Source organism: Cariama cristata, unplaced genomic scaffold, assembly GCF_000690535.1.
Source record: "Cariama cristata isolate BGI_N322 unplaced genomic scaffold, ASM69053v1 scaffold23367, whole genome shotgun sequence".
Lineage (NCBI taxonomy): Eukaryota > Metazoa > Chordata > Aves > Cariamiformes > Cariamidae > Cariama > Cariama cristata.
Genome location: NW_009628633.1, coordinates 1 through 8,834, shown reverse-complemented (window position 1 = coordinate 8,834; position 8,834 = coordinate 1).

Sequence of the window (8,834 nt, the reverse complement as noted above, 5' to 3'; positions counted from 1 at the left end):
GGGGGGAAGGAAAGGAAAAAAAAAGAAGTATGTTCACCCTCCCTACCAAACACTGTCCAAAAGGCAAAGTTCACTACTGGATTGCTTTCAACACTCTTGACGGGAGGGCAAGGGCAGCCTTTATGGTCATAAATAAAGCTCTTTGCTTCTGAAATGTGAATTGTTTAGATCAGAGAAGCCTTAGTTCACAAGGGTGCTGATCTCCAGCTTTTAACAGTCTGCACACGGCCAGAGCTCTTTCTAAAGACACCTTGTACGTGAGGAGAGGTTCCTTTGGGTGCAGGAGTCAAACATCATGTGCACATGCATTCGTGGGCTCTGCGAACAGCAGGCAAGCTGGCCTTTTGGGGGTTCACCTGCAAAGAGATGCAGATTGCTTTAACTGGTGAAGGAAGAAAGACTGGGGATAGGTGTCCCTCCTTCAGGAGACTGTTCTCTTTCTCTTTATACTCCTGTGGCCATACCCAACATTGGCAAAACTCCAGCTGAGAACCCACCCTCTTTTTACACTATGCCCACTTAAGGAGAGGTCTTGTCCAAAAGGCCCCAAACTGGTCTCTGCTTGCAGATGAGGTAAGAAAATTATCATCTCTGATCCTCTCTTTGAAAAGCTCTGCTCAGCAAAAGGTATTTCCAACTTCCCAGATGAAATACTGAATTTGCACAGGGCAGAAAGGTGCGCCTTGTCTTGCAACATGAAGCGCAGACCTAAAGGTATGAATACCTCTTACTGGAAAATATTTGAGCGTCCTATTTTTGCCATGAACCATGACTCTCAGCACAAAACAATGCCGACTTATGAGTGGTTTGGGCTTTTATATCCCATCCTGAAGACAGCGCTGCTGACTAGGGTGCAGGTTTGTAACAGGCTCTGAAGGGAAAACCCCTGCCCTTGAACTACCACTGCCACTTCTAGCATCCACCCAAGTCCATGCCCAGCCCCATCATCCTTTGTGTGATCTGACAGCCTCAGAAAGTGCACCTGGAGTGCCCTGCGCACCCTGCTCTCTTCATGCACTGCCTTTGGAGAGCCTTTGTGATGCTCACCTTTGCTGGGGAGGGGCAATAGTTCTTTTTGAGTGTAACCAGCAAGTTGGTGGGTTGCTGTTTCCCATAACAGGTAAAAGAAGTCACAGCCACCAAAGACAGTTTCACACTTTGGTACCAATCACCTGAAAAGTGGAGAGGCAGAGCAGAATTGGGAAGGCTCTTCTGTCCCAGCTTCTAAACAACGGATGTTTTCAGGCCATGCTGACAAAACTGACTGCAAACTTAGATAACCAGGAAAAAGATTGGGAGGCACTGGTTTGAGTCGCACAGGCATCCCAATGTTGTCTTACTGTGAGTTTAGCCTATGGGAGTATCTTCTTTACTTCTACTGGCCAGGGACAAGTGAAGATTGGGTAAAGTCAAACTGTTGTGAATTAAGCTGCTTTTCAGATCCAGACTAGCTTGCTAAAATGCCAAACAACAAACTTGGATGGATGGTAACCATGAGCTGCTTTGCCAGATTAACACCGGAGGAATCCAGACCTCTTAACAGTTGTGCAAAGGGCATCTGTAAAGCGCAGTTTTAAAGAAGTAGTTTTAAAGAAGCTATTTCAGTGCTTCCAGGGCAAACAAACCTTCACACTTCTTGCAAACATATGCTGACACTAAGCGTGCTCGAAACATCCCTAGAGACGAGGATGCAGGAGGCGAGGTCCTTCCTGTGGCTTAGCAGGAGCGTTGCTGGGGCACCTGGCCCCCAGCGTTTGTACAGGAACGGGCTTCCCGGCCGGCCGTGCGCCGGCGGTGCCGCTCCATCAGAGTGCGGGCACAGGGGCAATCACTGTCTGTTGAAACAAGTCCCACAGCACGGAACAGGAGGCAAGAACATGCTGCAGAAACAATACCAGGGCGTATGGAGAAATGGAGGTTCTGTCATGCATGGCTGAACCCAATCAGAGTCAAAATGTTGCCACTGAATTTGCTGAGAGCAGGATTAAGTCTTCTCCAGGTTAGTTCTGGATGGAGTGGTGATGAGACCATTTCCATTGTGGGTTACAGTTCACCTTGCTTTGGGCTGGGAAGGGTGACAAAAGGCATTTCGTAACGCATTTCATATGCTGTAAACAAGCATCAACTTCAGACCTGCAGGCTTGGCTTGATTTAGTAAGGTGGCACAATCATGGACACTGGCAAGCCAAAGCCAGCAACTTCTACCGCCTGCCAGTGACCATTACAGATTCACACTTATCTACCACGAGCAGCACCATGAGCTCCTGCAGGTCAGAAGCCTTGAAGTCACCTGGAAGCCTGCACATGGAAAACATAAATAACTTACAAAGCACGGTCTAAAAATAGAGATCATGTGTAAGACCCCGCAGTCCGCTCACCAAACGAGCCACTGAATTGCTTGCACAGAGTGAGAGGGTCGTGAAACAGTAAGCACAGGTTTTACATAGCAGCAAGTGAAAGGCACTTCAGATGACATTTTGTTTCACCTCCAGTAATGTTCTGAAATGTCTGCTCCTGCATCTCACCTGGAGTTGGGAAGCAAGGAACAGGGGATATGAGCTTTCCAAAAGATTTGTCTTTGGGGCTGAAATGTTATATGCTTGGCATGTGTCAAAAGCTGGCTTTTTTGGCAAGAGTTTTGACACCAGCTCCTTCCAATCTGTTTTAAGGTTAAAAAAAACCAAAAATGTTCTGCCTGTTAAAAAAATACTGACTCAATTCTTCTTCCTTCTGCACAGGAATGGTTGAAAGAAGAGGAACACTGGACTGCTGAGCTCCCTTGACAAAATAATGATCCTTGGCTCATTTCTAGCAATCACTTGGCGATCTCCGGACGCTTCACAAATAAGGTGAGTTTCTTTATTGCCCTGCACCACAGCTGGGCTGGCAGGGAACAGAGGTTGTTGCACGCTACTGGGGGTCACTGATGGTGAAACGGAGAATCCCAGATGTCTTTAGACCAGGTTGGCCACAAGTGATCCACAGTCAAGGTCTGTCTATCCAAAGAACAAACCCTAAGGTTGCTGTGCTGGAAGGCTACAGTTGGGACATGATTAATCTGTCCCCAGTAATGGGAGCTGTGCTGCTACTTACCAGATGCAGCTCTGCAAAAACCACCACAACCCCATAACCTTTACGCAGGGAAAGGAGTCTGGTGGTCCGGGAAGGTTGAGGAGGCAAAAGGGAAGATACTGCAGAGATCAAAAAGTGAGCCCCACGTGTATGCCCTCAAAACAGAGCCAGGGTGAAAATTAAGCAGTAAATGTTTATAATTTTAATTTCCTTTCCAGTACATACTTTGTTTCAACCAGAAAAGGGTTACAGTATTATTAAAAAGTTGAAGTGCTTTCTTGTTTGGCTGCATTTTTCCTGCTGTCTTAAGTGTGATGATGCCTTTCAGGCATGTAATGGCCTGGGCAGCTAAACTCTGCTTGTTTCAAGTAGCACATAGATAAACACAGACGAAATTGGTTGCTGCATGGAATTCAATCTACAGCTAACCAACAGCACTTCCTTTATGGTGGCATAAGTACTACGGGGGGCTCTCGCTTTAGGACAGACACACGTCCTTCAGCTGCACGTCACTGCTTCGTACCTGCCACCAGTGCCATCTCAATGACTGGTTCCTGTGGGTATTATTTAGATCGCAGAGTTCTGAACAACAGCAAAAACAATATAGTGGGCAGAACAATGCTCTCTTACCCCTAATAATTATGTCGAGTCAGTGGGCTCTGTTAAGATACTTTTCATTTGGGGTAACTTACCAGAATGGAGGCAGTGTTATCAAATAGTAAACAAAGATGAGGAAAAAGGTGCCCTGAAACTGGTCTGAAACACAGGGGCTGTTCTTTAGCTTCCGAATTCCAGGCAGCAAAGCAACAAAAAGGAAAGGAAATGAACGTGACTGGAAATAAGTAACCCCCCCCAAAACCTTTCCCCAGCGAGCACGAAGGACCAGAACTGACTCCTCTTGCTATGGTCATTATGTGGAAGGCACTAAGATGTGGCATTAGATCTCTAGGGACTGTAAGGGGAAACGGTTTTCCAAGCGTCAGGGCTACAAACAGGATACAGCTTCCCAAATTCCCAGCTCCTAACTTAGCTAGGGCATAAGCAAATCTCTCACCACATTTTCCCACTATGGTAACATGCCAGGTCCATGAAAATGTCACTTTACTCAACTGTTATTTACAGCTATAATGAAAGATCTGGCTAAGTTATTTGACACACATCTACATTCTCTGCTCTAGCTGATAAGCAATATTTGTTTAACAGACCATTTATTTTTCCAGTATCTTCACGTATTGCACATTACAAGTAATTTATACTAGAGCCGGATGAGATTATATTTGGAGGTGATAACAGTACATGCAGAGCTCAGGTAGAAAGCAGGGCTTTATTATTTCAAAGAATTACATCCTTCCTGCCTATCTCCCTCTTCTATTTCAAATGGGAAATGTGTGCTGCTTTGTTTATTGTCCACAGCGTTATGCAGGGATGCAATGGAAATGAAACAGCTAGAAGACACCACCCTGGATAGATCCACATTTTTCAGAGTAGATGATGAGACCCCTATGACTGTTTCCCTGATCTGCCCAGAAGGGACATGTGTCACAGTCTGCAGATTATGCGAGGCCCAGAGCCATTCCCCCCTCCTTCACTGCTGGCAAGCAGAAGCAAGGAGGAAGAGGAGCGGGTGTGTGTTCAGAACTGGATGGGGCTGAGGGACAGGGGACAGCCAGGTGGAGTTACCCTTTGCCAGGCAGCGGACCCAGGCGTGAAACTGAAACCACCGCCAACCCCTGCCAAGGGAATTCCTGTAGGATCCTGCCCCGTGGGCAGGTTCAGAAGTGGGTCAGGATGCCGGGCTGCAAATGCCAACCCCTGAGGCAAACCCTGCTGCTGTGCCAGATGGGTGCCTCGCTCCCCGCACAAGCCTGGGGCTTTCCCCAGCGCTGCTGGGACCCACGTGGGCTTGGAGAGTCAGGTCACCTGCTTCGTGTGAGGGCTGTAAGCTCAGGTTGGGGGTGCTGGGCCTTTCTCTCGCGTGTGCTTTCACTACAGGTGTTGGCAGGTCTGGAAGTTACATATTGCCTGGAAGCCCTTTGATGGCCATGTCTCCCACCCGCTCCCCACAAGACAGTCCCCCTTCCTGGAGTGCTTTCAGTGTAGGATGAGATGCTGGCTCTGTGGCCCAAGGGCTCTTCAAAATGCAGCATGTCAAGAAGAAGTGTTTTGGTTTTGGTTTGGTTTTTTTTAGTATCAGGCATAAATCCAACAGGGTTGGCACACATGTTGACCTGGACCCTGTTGTTGGGACCATGCTTGTGAAGGCTGTCCCAAGGGGCAAGGTATCCTCCTTCTCCTCCTCCTCTGCACCTGGGATGAAGCCAGACTCTCCTCCCACCACACAAGACTGATTCTGGCACTGCACTGTTGTCCAACACAGCTTTTGAACGTAAGTAGAAATTCCCTATGTAGGGGCATTCATCTGACAGCTGATCCACTGGGATATAGTCCTACAGAACTCAGTGCTCAGTGAGGCAGGATAAGTCTTTCAAATAAAAAGGAACTTGTTGCAATGGCAACAGTGTTGGGAAGGGACAAGAAGTCTGCTGCTTCCAGAAGGCATGACTTGATACTTCTGCAGATGAACGTGATCCTGATCTCCCCTGATATCCATTAGGAGTGATGCTATTGAATGCAAAGCACTTATTTCACCATGGCCCAAAAGCAGTTCTACCCTGAAACCATATCCCAGGGCAGCAACAACAACAGGGAAAACTCTAAGCAGATCTGGCTACTTTGATGTCACTTCATTCCTTCCTTTCCAGCAACCGCTTCTTTGTGCATATTATTATAGATTTATTTCATTGTCTCTATGTTCCTTTTGGCTCAGCATTAGATGCAAAGCCTAGAAAATTCAGTAACCCAAGTTCTAAGAATCAATTTCATCATGTTTCAGATTTAAAAGGCAGAACTAGGTAAAAGTCACCTTCTATTTTCATTAGGATATTTGCACTTAAGCACAAAACAACTGACAAATTCCCTACATGGACTTTATTTGAAGAAATAAAAGCCAATTTCTCCAGCACTGCAAGTAAAATGCAAAAAAAAAAAAGAAAAAGAAAGTCCCTAAATGGTGTTGAACCTGTGGTATTTATGACTCTGGCCCTAAACTGCCTTTCATATTTTCTTGGATCCCAAAGCTGTAGCCAAATTGGCTGGTTAAATGTGAATAAATGGTGCATTGTCTTTGAAACAAAGTTGTGCTTATTAAAGAGAGTTTACTTTTTCAGAGTCACAGTTAATAACACAAAGCAGAGAGCAGAGATTTTACACACAAGAAAGCCTTCGATAAGGGCATGCAATCTCATTTTAGTCTGTATAAGAAGAGCTGTCCTAGAGCAGAAAAATTCTTCATATTTGTCAAGTTGGAGCAAAATAGCTGACTGTAAAAGAACGCAACTGGTTTCAGATTGGTGGTTTTGATAGGTCTGCAGCAAGGAATAGTATGAAATACTTCCCACAGATCTGGAATGTTGTTTTCTTCACCTGACAACAATTTACTGTAACCGTACATACTAGAATTTTGGTCGTTAGTGACTGAGCTTATACATGGTTTTATAGTATTATAACACAAAGCATGCAGGCTGCATTCCTGGCTCTGTCACGTTTATAAGCAAAACAAACACTAATATAACAGGCAATTAACAAAAGCATGCCTTGGTGTGCAAATAGCTGCAATTATTGATTTGCCAATTCTGCATGCTCTGATGAACAGCAGAGTAGTAGAATTAAACAGAAGCACATTCATGGATTGTGTAATTGCTCATAGATCTGCAAGTCCTTGTTAAATGGTAAGATTAAAGCTAATTAGACACTGAAATTTAGAAGTATGAAGCAAGCAATGCTCTCCATATTTTTCCTGCTTTCTTAGTAACAGCTGCAAGTACAGTATTTGCAGGGTGGAAATGAGAAGTGAAACTCTCTGTACCATCAAATAGAGTGAAAGGTCCCATTTACTTCATTATTTCACAGCGTACCAAATAATCAGAGTTAAAAAGCACAATCCTGCACCACTCCAAATAATATAGTCAAATGGGTTTCAGCATTAGGATCTCCGAAACCTTCTGTACTTACTAAGGGCATGGAAATCTCCACAACGTATGAAACCCATACTCTAACAGCAGGAGCCCAGGGCTACCCATGCTGTTGCAATGCAATATAAAATTTGGAAACATCTACAGTGTGAGCTCCTCTGAAATGTGTAAAATGTTCATTTATCATCAAAATAAAAAATAACTGGAAAACTTAATTTTGCCTTACACAGATCACAGGAAGAACTTTTTTCCGTAGGAGCTGAGCACTAAAACTCTCAGGACTGAGCTGAGTTTTCAGCCCAAGAGCTGAAATAAGTTTTTCTCGTGCTCTTTCATCTTCGATATCTAAGGGCTTTCTTGGGAGGAGTAGTGGCCAACTGTCATATTCCTGGAATGGAAGCTGTCACATCCCCATTACAGAGCTCTGCAGACACCTCCACCCCAGCTGTTCTCTGATCCAGCAAGCCTTCATCATCTTCCTCCTACATTTTATTTTACAAATACATAGCAACAGCCTGACCCTGCCAAATCTGAGGCATGTGGGTAACTCTTTGTACATAAACAGTCCCACCAAGATGGCACATACACCCAGGCATCTGCAGGTAAGGTTCCATATTTGGAACCGCAGCATTAGTGGGTTGGAGATTAGGTTTTCATAATCAACACCTCACACCCTACCCACCGTAGTCTGGTGAGAAGGAGTCATTGTTCATGGGGAAGGTTTGGGCTTGTTCAGGAGTAAAAGGCAGTTTTCAATAATATGCTAAAATAGCATTAGAACTTGAGAAAGTAAATGAGGGTGTGAGAAGTCATTGCAAAATGTCTCTGTCAGGAAGAAGTCTTTGAATTGTCACTAATCCATAGGTAGATAAATTTTTCCCATGGAAAGATGTGTGCTGCAGTTTTTATTCCATACAGAAGCCAATTAAGTGTGTTGAATACACCTACAAATGTCTTTTGTATATGTTAAAAATAAATTTGAAAGACCCCTGGGGAAGAACTTTCATCATCCTTTAAAAACCTCCACCACCATTGCTTATGCTCTGAACTTTGTGTTTTAAAAACAGGTTTTATAGCTAAGGAATAGAAGTAAACACAATAAAGCAGAATAATGGTCATAATAAATCTACCCAAACGCTACTCCACAGTCAACTGCTTCACTGGCACTGCTTCAGGTTAACCGACATCTACAGCGCTACTGCCAGCTGTCTGAGCTTACAAACCACTAACCCCGCTCTGCTCGGCCATGCAGCGCTCAAACCCTGCACACCGACTCATGCCACAAAACCCCACTCCAGCAAAGGGCAGCAGCACACAACCTTCCCCAGACCATGTCTCTGTACCAACTCTGTACCCTGCCCCGAGTTAACAGACAATTTTGTCTTTCTTTCAGCCAAGGCTCCAGCAAACGTGGCTCCACGCTCCTGACAAAACAAATGTGGGATGCCAGAGCGTAAGGATGGCTGGGAGCCAGCCTCCCCCGCCTCGGTCCAGACGGATGCAGCTCCAACCTCTGTCTACCAGGCAGGACAGTGGCACCGAGAACCAATTACACTTTTCTGATCTTAAGGTAGGCAGGGGAGCCTGTTTTGTACCTGGGTTTCACTTCCACGCCGTTATGAGAGTTTACCCGGCCAAACTGCCAACACTTCTGCGAGCAGATCAGAAAACCCCCGGCCGGCACTGGGCCAAGCCCCTGCCTGGGCACACCAGCGGCGATGCCAACGCCGG